Below are 13,725 nucleotides of genomic sequence, written 5' to 3' on the forward strand. Positions count from 1 at the left end.
CCAGGTCCTGCCCTAGATCCTGCACCTGCCACGACTGCTGATCCTATCCCTCCCCTTGCCCCTGCCCCTGGCCCTACTCTTACAACTGGCCCTGCCCCTGGCTCTGCTCTTACACCTGGCCCTGCCCCTGGCCCTGCCCCTATCCTAATCCCTGCCCCTACTCCTGCTCCTGCAGGGCTCCCAGAGCCACATCCAGAGCCCACAGCCCTGCGGGGAGAGCTCCTTGTACAATTATCCTTAGTTCCATCGCCGGACCCCGACGCCCCGCCAGATTGTTTCATCCCCTCCCCCTATGTTCTTTCTCTCTGGTTCATATTGTTATTTTATCTTTTCATGTTCTGTATACTGTTTATTATTTGTTTTAAATAAAATTACTTGTTTTCAACTGAACATGTGATGAGCATAAGTACATTCCCAATGCTGTGCCACCACACCACAGAACATTGCTGCGGAATATCTCATGTCTCAAAGGAGTCCCCGAACCAGAAGCCCCCCTGCCCATTTCTCCCCCAGCCCAGACCCTGGAAACCCCTAAGCTGCTTTCTCTCCCTATTCTTTTACTTGTTCTGGATGTTTCTGTACGTGGAATCATGCAATAGGAGCCTTTGTGTCTGCCCACCTATTTTCAAAGGGGACTCGTTTTCTTCTGTTTATTTGTCATAAAATTTCCCTTATTCGATATTGAAATCCCCGATTGATTACAGATCAGATGTAATCATAGAGGCCACTTTAGGAATTATGGGCACAGGGGCGCCTGGGTGGCTCAGTCACTAAGCGTCTGCCTTCGGCTCAGGCAATGATCTCAGGGTCCTGGGATCGAGCCCCGCATCAGGCTCTCTGCTCCGTGGGAAGCCTGCTTCTCCCTCTCCCACTCCCCCTGCTGTGTTCCCTCTCTCGCTGTGTCTCTCTCTGTCAAATAAATAAATAAAATCTTTAAAAAAAAAAAAAAAGGAATTATGGGCACAATCTCGAGGCGGAGACCCCTGTACCTGCTGGGACACCGCAGCCTGACCCCAGACAGGAAACGGCTGGTTACTCCTGTGGCCCACACAGAAACCAGGGAAACGCAGAAAGCTGGAAGACACACCACAAAGCAAGGCCAGAGAAAGGTTTCACCTGACTCTGATCCAAACCACGCTCCAAGTCACTGGGTTCCACAGGGATGGAGACCAAACACATGCCAGTCCAAGGGGGAGGATAGGCACGCAGGGAATATGTGTCAGAGATGTGGAGCTCCCGGGGAAGGATTCCGGCAAAGGAAACCCTATGGAGGCAGCGCTCATCACGCTCAGACTGGCAGGTGTCTGGTCTGGGGAGAACGTGAGGAATTGGAGGTCCAATGCAGGTCCCCTGGAGGAAAGGGTGATGGGCACCCTTGTCTGGGAGAACACTGAGCATCACCCATCCCAGGCTGCAGGCGCACCCATCACCTGGCATGCTGGGCCTCGGACTCACCCCCGGAAACTCTGGCTCGGTTTTTCACAGATCTGCTTTCAGGAGTGTTCATCACAGCGGTGGTGGAGAGAGCAGGGAATGGAACAACGCTAATGCCCAAGGAGATGGATGGGCTCCATGGTCCCAGTCCTCATGATAGAATGTCCTGTAGCCACTGTCACATTGTCATTCGGGGCACAGGATCCGGGAAGCCCCTCCTGAGACCCCCTCCTGTCACCCTGTTCCTGGGAACATTGAGAATTGTTTGAGGAGGAGGTGGAGAGGATCCAGGATGACAGAGGGCCAAGGAGAAGGAAGGTCAGCACTGGGAGGATAGATGGACGTGCCCTGAGCCACCATCCAGGACCCAGGCTGTGGTGCCCTCGGACCTCACCCCAAATAATGGCTCCTGAGGTACAGATCCAGCTTCTGTGGTTTCACTCCCTCCCTCCCTATGTCATTTATTCACTCATTCATTCCCCCCTCTCTCTCCTTCCCCTCCACTCCTCCCTTCCCTCCCCCACTCCCTCCCTCCCTGCCTCTCTGCCTCCCTCCCACCCTCCCTGCCTCCCTCCCTCCCCTCTACCCCTCCCATCCTCCCTTTCCTCCTGCCTCTCTCCCCTCCCTCTCCCCATCCTGCCTCCCTCCCATCCTCCCTTCCTTTCTCCCTCTCTCCCCTCCTTCTCTCCCATCGTCCCTCCCTCTCTTTCCCTCACTCCCATCCTCCCTCATTCAGCACAGGATCTGGGGTCCCTGCTGGGTACTGAGCACTGGGGCTTCATTAGTGAGCACCCCCCAACCCACATGGTCACGTCCACTGTGGGAGGTGATGGGGAGCAGTCCTCACGGCTAGCTCTGGCGATGAGCACTAGGAATCTGCTCCTGGAAACAGGCCAGTCGCACAAAGAATGGAAAGATCCATGTTTAGCACCTCCTCTAGAAAAATCTCGTCCTGAAAAGTGATGAAAAGTAAGTATGTCCTAGACTTCATGCCATGTGAGTTCTAATGGCAGGTACGCACTGATTCCTAGAACCAACAAAGAGTAAATCATCCAGTGTCAACTGGGGAGTTGTGACACAACTTTTCTGACCAAATGACAGCATTTCAGCCAACATCTCCAGGGCCTCCAAGTTTTCCCGAGGGTCTCTGTGATCCTTTGATCCTTCCATCGACCTCCTTGGGAAGCTCTGTCCTGTCCTCTTCCTTGTCTCCTGCCTCTTCTGAGACCCTTCCGTGGCTTCCCCCTCCCCCACTTGCCAGGGCCGCCCTCACCAGGATTCCCCATGCCCCTTGGCTGGGCGCCCGCATCCCACACTGACCCCATGAGCCCAGCACCTTCTGCAAGGCCTGCGCGCTCCCTCTGGGGTCACTTGGCATCTCCCCTTACAGCGACCTGCATCGTCCTGTGCTGAGTCTCCTCTGAGCAGTCTGTGAGGCCGGCCTGTGCCCGTGTCACGGGAACAGAAGCAAGAGTCCAGAACGTCCAGACGACCTGCTCCCAGTCCCAGCGTATGGAGCCTGGGCCAAGGATGGTCCACAAGCAGAGGAGGACTCGGACCCAGGGAGCCTGAGGGAGGATGTGGCACATTGAGCCCATAGGACGAGAGTGAGCAATGTGGGGGCCTGGTGCTCAGACCTGCTGGGAGACCACATCGCACTGACTCTGTCCACAGGGCTGGAGGTTTTCAGGGTATCCACCCTCCCATGCTGCAGGCTGGCAGTGACTGGCAGGGGAGGAGGCACCTGGTGCAGGAGACAGCCCTCAGGCAGAGAGGAGGGGGCAGGCGCTCCCCCAGCAGCTGCAGGAACTCGGGGTAGCCACCCTCCCACCCTCCCAGGCTGCAGGCTGGCAGTGACTGGCAGGGGAGGAGGCACACCTCGTGCAGGAGAGAGCCCTCAGGCAGAGAGGAGGGGGCAGGCTCTCCCCCAGCAGCTGGAGGAACTTAGGGTAGCCACCCTCCCAGAATGCAGGCTGGCAGTGGCTGGCAGGAGAGGAGGCGCACCTGGTGCAGGACAGAGTCCTCAGGCAGAGAAGAGAGGGCAGGCTCTGCCCCAGCAGCAGGTGCACCTGGGCAGGCTGAGGGGGCATCAGTGGACAGCAGTGCCTGCAGCTGAGGTCTCCACACAGACCCCCTCCTCAGCCTCAGCACAAGCTTGTCTGGATGACCTTTGTCCCCCAAACACAAAGTCTGACCCAGGACCCCCCTCAAGCCCTGACTCCCAATCCTTTCTACTCAGCTCAAGTGACAAGAAATGGCCAATAGTTTAGGTGGTGCTGGGTGCACAGGAACATTTGTTTTTCTGGCCCATGCTGTAACTTTGCTGGCATTTTAAAGATCTCAGGGCTTTGATTCAAAAACAGTAGGATGCCGGGGACCCCAGACAGCTTTCTGGAAACCTGCCTCTGGGCCTTGCAGCCCTCCCATCCCACCAGCTCTGCTCAGAATCCCTCCAGGCCACAGACCCACAGTCTTGAGTCCTCAGATGGCCCAGGCAATGTGCCTTCAAAAAGTGATCCCGGTGGGGCTGCAGGACACACTGCGGATTCCAGCAAATCCCCCTCCCAGAAAGTGAGGGTACCACTGGACAAACTGTCCAAAAACAGCCAGGTCAGGGTTCCAGGAAGACACCAGAGGCACAGGAGTAACTGAGGAGCATCTGAAGGCCAGGTAGGGACAGTGAGAATCTCTGGTGTTTTTGCCTAGGGGCAGCTCCGGTCCCCCTAAACCCTCAGTGGAATGGCTTTACTGGGGCATTGGGGGGGAACCATGCCTGGAGGACCCGTGGCTCCACTGTCCGAGGTCGCCGACTTGATCAGTGCACAGGTGGGGAAAACCGGCCACACCCTGAAGAATTTCTAGAAACAGTAGCCATCTCAGTGGTAGCTGACCTGGGAGGTCAACCTTTCAGCTGCCTGAGGTGAGATCGAGCCACAGACCAGCACACTAGCCAGAAATGGAAGAAGGAGAACCAGTTCTTCATTTCATAGTTTCTAAGTCACCGGTTTGTTCCTATGGTTAGTATACTTTGCATCCTGGGAAATCTCTGCCTGTCTAAGGTCTTGAAACTGTTCTCCTCATGTTCTCTGCTGGAGAGGTTCTTGCAAAATCTCTGGTTTATAGGTAAAAATCATCTGGAATTGACTTTGGTTGGCACACCCATGCTGGGAAAAGGATGAAGCTTCCCCAAAATACTAAAAATAGAACTCCCGTATGATCCCACTATCAGGTAGACCTTTTCAGGAAATAAAGTCAGTTTCTCGAAGTAAGATCTGCATTCTCCCACCCAATCTCCCTGAGGAGGGGCGGCCACCCTTAGCAACCCTCCCCTTGAGGCAGGTGCCTCCCTGGACAAGGGGCTACCCCAGGGCTGGAAGGTCTCCACAGCAGCACATCCAATGTCCTGGATACTAGGAGACAGAGTACAGCACCAGGCCAGTGAGGGTCAGGACACACCACCCCAAATATGGCACCTTGGCAAAATAAATATAGAAGCTAAAAGAACTTTTGCATAGAGCAAAGCAAGAAGGTCTCTCTGACCCCCAGCCATCAGCCCTTTTTCCCTTAAGCAGGTCAGAAGACTCCCATGTGGAACTTTCTCTCCCCGGACCATAGGGATGATGTGCTTATCACCAGAGTCAAGGAATTTAGGACCACGGGGTCTATACAAACACACCTGGTTAAACTAACCCTTATCTTCCTAATTACTTCTTTACCATTTACGAGCCCTAGTCCAAACCCCTGCGTCTGTCAATTCTTCACATACTTACTGCTTCTTTGTCTAAAAGGTAGAAGAGCTGTCTGCTCCAGTCACCTCTGCTGGTCTTCATGGTCTTGTGAGGCTCCCACCAAAACAATCAATACATTTTGCTTGCTTTTCTCCTGTTCATCTGTCTTTGTCAATTTCCAGACTCAGCCGGGGACCTTAACAGGGTTGAGGACAACTTTTTCCTCTCTTGCAGCTCTGTGGGGCAGGGGGTGGGGCGTCAGGAAAACCCATCCCATCTTCCTGGCTTTGGTTAAAACCGACCTCTGCTGGGAAGCAGCACAGGACTGTAAACGGCTGGGGGAGCCAGAGAGAGGCACGTGGAACATGTAGGAGCTACCGGACCCCCAGCCGGGGGACTTGGCCCCAGTGACAAGCCCAGGGTGTGATTATGAATATTATAATGGAAGCATCCTCAACATCAGACCTTCCCCACTCCAGGCTTCATGACTGCTGCTCGTTGTAGTTGCTACTGTTGGCTTAGTGACTTTTCTGAACTCACTTTGTCAAGTCTGTATTCTTTGCTGTGTGTGGCTACTGAATCCCTGTGCTGTTACCTTAGTGGTCAGCCAGTGGCTGGGCAGAGAGGTCACCCCTGTTTCCGAGCTATGGGCCACAGACTGGAAGTCCCCACAACCTCCTCTTCAGGTTTGAATAATCTGCTCCAGTGGCTCATGGAACTCAGAGAAACATGTTACTTACTAGATGACCAGTTCATTAAAAGGACAGAACTCAGGGCCAGGCAGCTGGAAGCGATGAGCAAGGCAAGGTGTGTAGAAGAAGCTCAGAGCTTCCCTGCTCTCTGAAAGAGGGTCACTGTCAGAGGCTGGTAGCAGGACCCCAAAATTTGGGCTGTGTACATGTGCACCTTCTTCAAGGGGGCAGGCCCTGGGCTGCTTTAAGCAACTGCCACTCTCCTCGTCTGTCCTAAGTGAGTCTGCTGGCAGGGTCTCCCTAACTTCTGCTCCTAGAGATGGGAGCCATCAGCACCCCATCATAAAAAGAGGAGCCTGAGTCTTCAGAGGCTGGAAACTTCCCCCACAGTCAGCATGCTGGAGCCAGGAACACTCTTCCTGTGCTGAGCTCCCGGGCAAACCATACAGGTGCCCTCCCCTGGCCGACCCTCTGCAGGTCCTGTCCCCACCTACCAGGAGTTAAGCACTTTTGGGTACAGCCCTTCTTTCTATGCCCTACAGACTGGGTAGAACAAACAGGGCTGTCCACCTGCCCCACTTTGCTTTGAGTGGGCTGTTGCTGGCCCCCACAGAGCTGTCTCCACCCCCTGTAGGGTCCTCCGTTGAAGGCTACTCGGCATCTTGCTGACAAGCTCCTCAGTAAACCACTGGTATTCCTAGGAGGGGTCACCCTTGAACTGCCCCAGATCAGGAATCAGGTCCATTATGTGGGCATGGAAGGGGACAGAAGATCTCTGGAAGAAGAGGGCGCTTGCCTTGAATCCAAGAGTATAAGCTTCTGGGTCCAAGTCTACATCTCCCCAGACCCAAGATGTTGGAAGTCTTGTCCAACTGCCTCATATGGCTGGTCCCCTTTTGAGGGGGCTACCTGCTCCCCACTGCGGGGACAGTAGCTCGGCTATTGTCAGGTAGGTGTGATGAGCCTCTCTGACAGTGATTACTTTGCACACTACTTCCCTGTTCCTACCTCATAACTGTCAGGTTAGTAAGTAGCTCACACGGAGTAGGAGGACATACACTTAATAGAGGACAAGCAAACATACCCAGCTGACAGGATTCAGGTCACCAGGGGAGAAGTCCAAGCCCAGCCAATGGGAGAACAAGCCAGATATAAAGCAGGGGGAGAAAAGAGTGCACTGGGCAGAGGGCACAACACACTCTTTGATGGTCCAGAAGTGGAGGGGGGCAAGAGAGAGAGCAGAGGCTGGGAAGTTGGGGAGCAGACCACAGAGGGCAGAGGTTATGTTCCGAAAATATCACTCTGGTTATCAGAGGAGAATGGGCTTTCAAGAATACAGGATAGGGAAACCCTAACCCTGACTCTAACCAAACACTAACCCAACCATAACCCTAACCTCTAAAACTTAACCCCTAACCCTACCTCTAACCCCAATGCTAACCCTACCCCTAACCCTTAACCCTACCCCTAACCCTAACACTAACCCCTAAACTTAACCCCTAATCCCTAATCCCTAACCCCACCCCTAGCCCTAACTTCTACCCTTGGAGCTTCTTAAGGACCAAAAAAAAAAAAAAAAAAGATTGGAGCTAGTTACCAAATTCACCAATGTTACAGGAGAAAAAAATCACAAAATACACAAAAATCCCTCTTACTTGTATACCCTAGCAATGAATTATCCAAAAAGAAATTTAGGAAAATAATTCCTTTTTAGGTAACATCAACATTAATAAAATAGTTAGGAATAGATGTAATCAAGGTGTAAAACATGTACACTGAATATTGTAAAACATTTCTGAAAGACATTAAAGGAACCCCTCAAAAATGTGAAGACAACCCATGGTGATGAAAGATGTACAGTCATAAGATAGCAATAGTATATAATGCAATGTGCAATTTCAGTGTGCTTCCTAGGAAAATACAGAGGCGTCTTAGAAGAAACACATGAGCTAATCCTAACCGCTATATGGAAAATCAAGGGAATCACAAAATAGCCAAAACAATCTTGAAAAAGAAAATCAAAGGTGAAAGCTCATACTTCCCAATTTCAAATCTTAACACAAAGCATCATTTAATAAAACATTGTGGGGCACCTGGGTGGCTCAGTTGGTTAAGCGACTGCCTTCGGCTCAGGTCATGATCCCCGAGTCCCGGGATCGAGTCCCGCATCGGGCTCCCTGCTCGGCAGGGAGTCTGCTTCTCCCTCTGACCCTCCCCCCTCTCATGTGCTCTCTCTCTCTCAGTCTCTCTCTCTCAAATAAATAAATAAAATCTTTAAAAATAAAACATTGTGGTACTCTCACAGATATACACAAAGATCAGTGTGATTTATTTGAGAGCCCAGAAATAAACCCCTTCATCTATGGTCCACTGAATTCTGTCAGTGGACAGGGTGGACAACATTACATTGGGGAAAGAATGGTCTTTTCCACAAATGGTACTAGACAACTGGCTATCCACATGCAGAGGAAGAGAATTGGACCCTTACCACACACCACATAAAACATTAACTCAAAATGAATTAAAGGCTTAAGGGTAAGAAGTAAAATTATAAACTCTAAAAGAAATAAATGGGGATAAATATTCATGACTTTGGATTTAGCAGTGCTCTTAGATTTGACACCAAAACCCAGCAAAGAAAGAAAACAGAGAAATTGAATTTCCTTAAAATTAGAAACCTTTGTGCATCAAAAGATGCTGTCCTGAAAGTGAAAAGCCAGTCCCCAAAATAGAAGAAAATATTTGCACATTGTTTGTCTGATAAAAGTCTGTTATCCGGAATATATAATATAAAGAGCTTTTACAACTCATCAATAAAGGACAACCCAAGTTAAAAAATGAGCGAAGGATTTGGATAGACCTTTCTCCAGAGAAGACATAAAAATGATCAGTAACACATGAAAACATGTTAAATGGGATTAGTCATTATGAAACACAGATTTAAAGTGCAGTGACATCCTTTTACACAAGAATCACTATAACCAAGAAAACTGAGAATAACAAATCTTGGCAAGGATGTCAAGAAACTGGAACATTTAACCTTACTTGTGGAAATGCAAAGTGGCTCTGCAGCCTGTGTGAAAAAGACTTCGCATTGCCTCAAAAAGATAAAAATAGAATTGCCATACCGTTCAACCATTCTACTCCGAGATATACGCCTGAAATAACTGACAACAGTTGTTCAAAGAAAACCGACAACACGTACACAAATGTTCATAGCATTTTTCGCAATAGCCAAAAGGGGCAAGCAACCCACTGCCCACTGCCCGCTCCCTGACTCCCCGACATAACGAGGTGACAGGAAACAGAACAGGGAGCCGCGGGAGTAAACACAGACGCGCGGACCGCGGAGCGAATCCGAGCCCAGAAACGCGAGACCCGCGAGACCCGACAGCCCCGCGCACAGCACCGCGCCGGACCCCAAGTCACCGCGGCGTCTACACAGCGCGCCCTTCCTCCGCGGGGTCCGGTGAGCACGGACCCCCTCAGCTGTCCCCGCTCACCGTCTCCTCGCCTTCTCGCGCGGCGGATCCCAAGGAGGCCGGGGCTCCTGTCGGTGTGGACGCGGCCCCACATCCTCCACAGCGAGTCCTGTCGGTGTGGACGCGGCCCTATGTCCTCTCCAGGCCTCCACAGAGGGTCCTGAGGAGGCCGGTCCCTGTCAGCGTGGACACAGCCCCACGTCCTCCCCAAGTCTTCACAGAGGGTCCTGACGAGGACAGGCTCCTATCGGTGTGGGCGCGGACCCACTCCTCCACAGCGAATCCTGTCGGTGTGGACGCGGCCCCATGTCCTCCCCAGGCCTCCACAGAGGGTCCTGAGCAGACTGGGTTCCTGTCCTTGTGGACCCGGCCCCACGTCCTCCCGAAGCCTCCACAGCCCGTCCTGAGAAGGCCGAGATCCTCAGCAAGGACGCGGCCCCAGGTCCTCCCAAAGTGTCCACAGAGGGTCCTGAGGAGGCTGGGCTCCTGTCAGCGTGGACGCGGCCTCACGTCCTCCAGAAGTGTCCACACTGGGGGCGGCGCCAATTCCTGCAGGCCGGCAAGGCCCGCTGAGCACGCAAGCCCCGCCGGGGTCAGGGAGCTGTGCTCGGGCGCCCCCTGCGGGCGACGCAGGCAGTGCAGGAGGCCGTGCCGGATGTGGCGCGCTCAGTTTCATGGATGCACCTGTCCCCTTCCCAGATCCCGCTGAATCTAATAAACCTTGGAAATTTCTACCTGAACTGGAGTACAACATCCCAGCTTCTCCAGAAATACTTAAGGAACCACGAATTGGAAACCATATGATATGAAATGAAATGTAGACAAAACCTTTACAAGTTCCACCAAACTTCACTCAAAATTGTACATAAATTTAAAATACACAACTATCAAAATATCAAAAAGAAAACATAAAAGAAAATCTACATGACCTTGGGTTTGGTGATGAATTTTTTTGCTTAAGATTTATTTATTTATTGGTCAGAGAAAGAGCGAGAACAAGCGGGGGAGGGGCAGAGGAAGAAGCAGGCTCCCCACTGAGCAAGGAGCCTGATGCCGGACTCAGTCCCAGGACCCTGGGATCATGACCTGAGCTGAAGGCAGATGCTTAACCGACTGAGCCACCCAGGCATCCTGGTGATGAGTTTTAAAACACAGCACCAAACATTGATCCAGAAAAGAAAAAAATTGATAATGTGAACTTTATAAAATTAAAGCTTCTACTCTGTGAAAGACCTTGCTCAGAGAACAGAAAGACAACCCAAAAACTGGGAGAAAATTTTTGCAAAACACACATCTGATAAAGGATCTATATTCAAAATATACCAAAAAAACTGTCAGAACTCAACAGTAAGAATACAAATAACCTAATTAACAATGGGTAAATATCTGAACAGACACCTCGACAAAGAAGATGTACAAATAATAAATAAGCATACAAAAATGTGCTCTACATCCTCTATCATTAGGAAGTTACCAATTGAATAAAAAATGAGATAGTGTAGCCACCTATTAGAAATGCTAAATTCCAGAAAATGAGGATACCAGTTGCTGAAGGGTGACGAATGACAGGAACACTTCTTCATGCTGGGGATACACGTACGGCCATTTGGAAAAGTTTGGCAGATTTCCCAAGGCTAAATAAATCTCACCAGAATATCCAACATTCACACTTCTAGTATTTAGACAATTGCTTTGAAAAACTATTTCCACACAAAAACTAGCATGCAATTATGCACAGTAGCTCTATTCATCATAGCTAAAAACTTGAAGAAATCAGGGTGTCCTTCAATAGATGAATCCATAAGCGAACTGCGGTGCATCCAAGTGAAGGGTGCCAGGAAGGCCCCACCAATCTGAAAGAAGGGTGCACATGGGGACTGCTGGGCGCCTGCACCCAGTCCTGTATAAATCCACACATGTCTGCTGAGTTCTCTCCTGGGTCAGGGTTGTGCTGGCACCTGGAGCTGCCCAGGTAGAATGGGGCCAGCAGCACTCTTTCCAGGTGGGAAAGTGGAAAGAACAATACATGACCTCTGACACCCTCCGCAACCCTTGACAGGGGTTGGGTTGGATTTGGGGTCAGGGAACTGTGCTCAGTGACCAGGTAGACATTTCACTCTTCTGTTAGAGCCCAGGGCTGACGGGTAGAAAAACTAGTCTTCAGGTCAATCCTGGACTCATGTGTGACCCTGGGCAAGTCCTGTCTACCCTGGAGGCCCAGGGAGATGGAGGAGTGGAAGAGGGCCAGTTATGTTTAAACTTAACCCTGACCCTGACCCCAAACCCCTAACCCCAGACCCTGACCCTAAGCCCAAACCCAAACCTACATCTTATTTCCTAACCACATACCAGAACCATCTGATCTTCACTATTCTACTATGCCATAAGCCGAGCATGTAGCCTTTGTAATAACGTGTAATTCTGACAAGCGGTCTTATTTTCTCTGCCTGTGGGAGATACCTAGGTCTTGGGTGTGGACCTTTATGCCCCCTTCTTCTTTCTATCTTCAATTCAAACCTCAGGTCACCTATATTCAACAGTTCTCAGGACAATAATCTAGGTGTTTTGAGATCTTGTTTATTTTTTAGTGTTCCTTCTTTATCTTAAATGTAATTTAAAAATTATTGCAAATTTGATTTCTGATTTTATATGCAAATATTAATAATTCTGTTTATTTAAAAAACTAAATATGACATATAAAAGTATACACCACAATTTAATAAACACACATATTTCATCACCTTGCTTAGGATTAGGGTTACCTTACACCAAAAAGTAACCACTATCCTTTTGGGGGTTTATTGATTTCTGTAATTTATGATAAGTAATGTTTCCTATGTTACAAAGCATTCTACATTTACATATGTTATTATTTTATAAAATTTAAAAACTTACATACATGACATCATAATCTAAACCTTATATTTGATGTCTAAAATGTTTCATAAATTGACAATAACTTAATTATAGCTCTTTGGATTGTTAACTCAGTTCAATGGGGACTATAAATGCAACTCATGTCATTGATAAGCATGTTATGTATATTCATACAAATGACTCCTGTGGTGCAGAAGAATGCTAAGGAGTGTTCCTATGATCAATGAATTTTCTTTAAGAAGAGAAAATTCTGATTCTTGTTTTCATGAAATTTATTCTGGAAATTCTATTTTCATTTTTAACGAGAAGGAAAGAACAGATGATTGGGTAACATGATGAAAAAAGGTTACTAAATTTCTCCAGTTGCTGCTTTTTCTTACTTGTATAAAATAGACAAACAATAAGAAAGGTGTTGGTCCAGTAAAAGAAAACAAAGCAGCTCACCAATATGAGAATAATATGGGTAGCTTTGTTTTCAGGAGAGTGTGATAAAGACTGGATGGTATTGCGAACATTCTGAGCTGTTTTGTGGTGTCTGTAAAGGATATTCACCAGGTAGATACTATTACATGTCATCAGGGAGAGAAAGAAAAAATCTCGAATGAATACCATACTTAGAAATATTGGTGCTATCTGGCTATCAAATGCCTTGTTTTTACAATAAGCACTATAACACCCAGGTCCATCACCAGTGGTATTCCTGTTGGCCACAGTTTGTAAAACGACCACAGAATAGATGGCCATGTTGATCAACCAGAAGTAAAGTAAAGAGGGTTGAATGAATGTAGAAATTCTGTATTTGAGCCAGGCTCATTTAGGATTACTTGGAGTAATAGTCACTGCCTGAAATGTACTCTGGAGGGCAGTTGTGCACAGAGGAATACTCCGGGTAACTCTGAATATAGAGCACTATTTTACATCCAGTATTGCCCATCTCCAGCCTAATTCCAAAGGATGACATTATATTTGGAATCCCTCTGAATATGAATGTCAGGGCATTAGCCAAATTTAAGTGGGCAAGAATCATATCTACAGGCTTCTTTTTATGAGGAAGAATTAAGAAGGTGTACATATATAATGTAAATAACAAAGAATTCCCCATGAAACCAATACAAGTTAGAAAGCTAAGGAAGATTCCAAAAATTATGTCACTGGAAATCATTGTCTTTCAGTCTCTCTTAGATCTTTAAACCAAGTCCAGTACATCCTATAGACAAATAATTTGATTATGAATGTAAATATTGAAAATAATTGAGAGCGAAGAGTAAGTTAGAGAGTTTCAGGAAGTCTTCCTGCAGAATCAGCAAATACACAGCTATATCAGACCAAGGGATCATCGAGATTCTTACTGAACAGAACTGTTAAGGAACAGAATGCAATGTTTATGAAGACAGAGAATATCATGTGTTCTGTGAAAATTAATAAAAGTAAACTTTGTTTAAAACGAAGTTGGGGGTGGGAGGCGCCTGGGTGGCTCAGTCAGTTAAGCATCTGCCTTCGGCTCAGATCATG

General features: G+C 48.7%; 1 long non-coding RNA gene and 1 pseudogene across 1 annotated transcript; both read right to left on the reverse strand.

Annotated features, from left to right (window-relative positions):
* Positions 1-945: 945 nt before the first annotated feature.
* LOC118026902 lies at positions 946-1,870 on the reverse strand. Its single transcript, XR_004683712.1, has 2 exons — positions 1,456-1,870; positions 946-1,074 (listed from the first exon to the last, which is right to left on the reverse strand). It is a non-coding gene; the product is annotated as an uncharacterized LOC118026902 (long non-coding RNA).
* Positions 1,871-12,447: 10,577 nt separating this feature from the next.
* LOC118026901 lies at positions 12,448-13,520 on the reverse strand (annotated as a pseudogene).
* Between the last annotated feature and the right edge of the window lie 205 nt (positions 13,521-13,725).

Source organism: Mirounga leonina, unplaced genomic scaffold (genome assembly GCF_011800145.1).
Source record: "Mirounga leonina isolate KUSES-001 unplaced genomic scaffold, KU_Mleo_1.0 Mir_353, whole genome shotgun sequence".
Classification (NCBI taxonomy): domain Eukaryota; kingdom Metazoa; phylum Chordata; class Mammalia; order Carnivora; family Phocidae; genus Mirounga; species Mirounga leonina.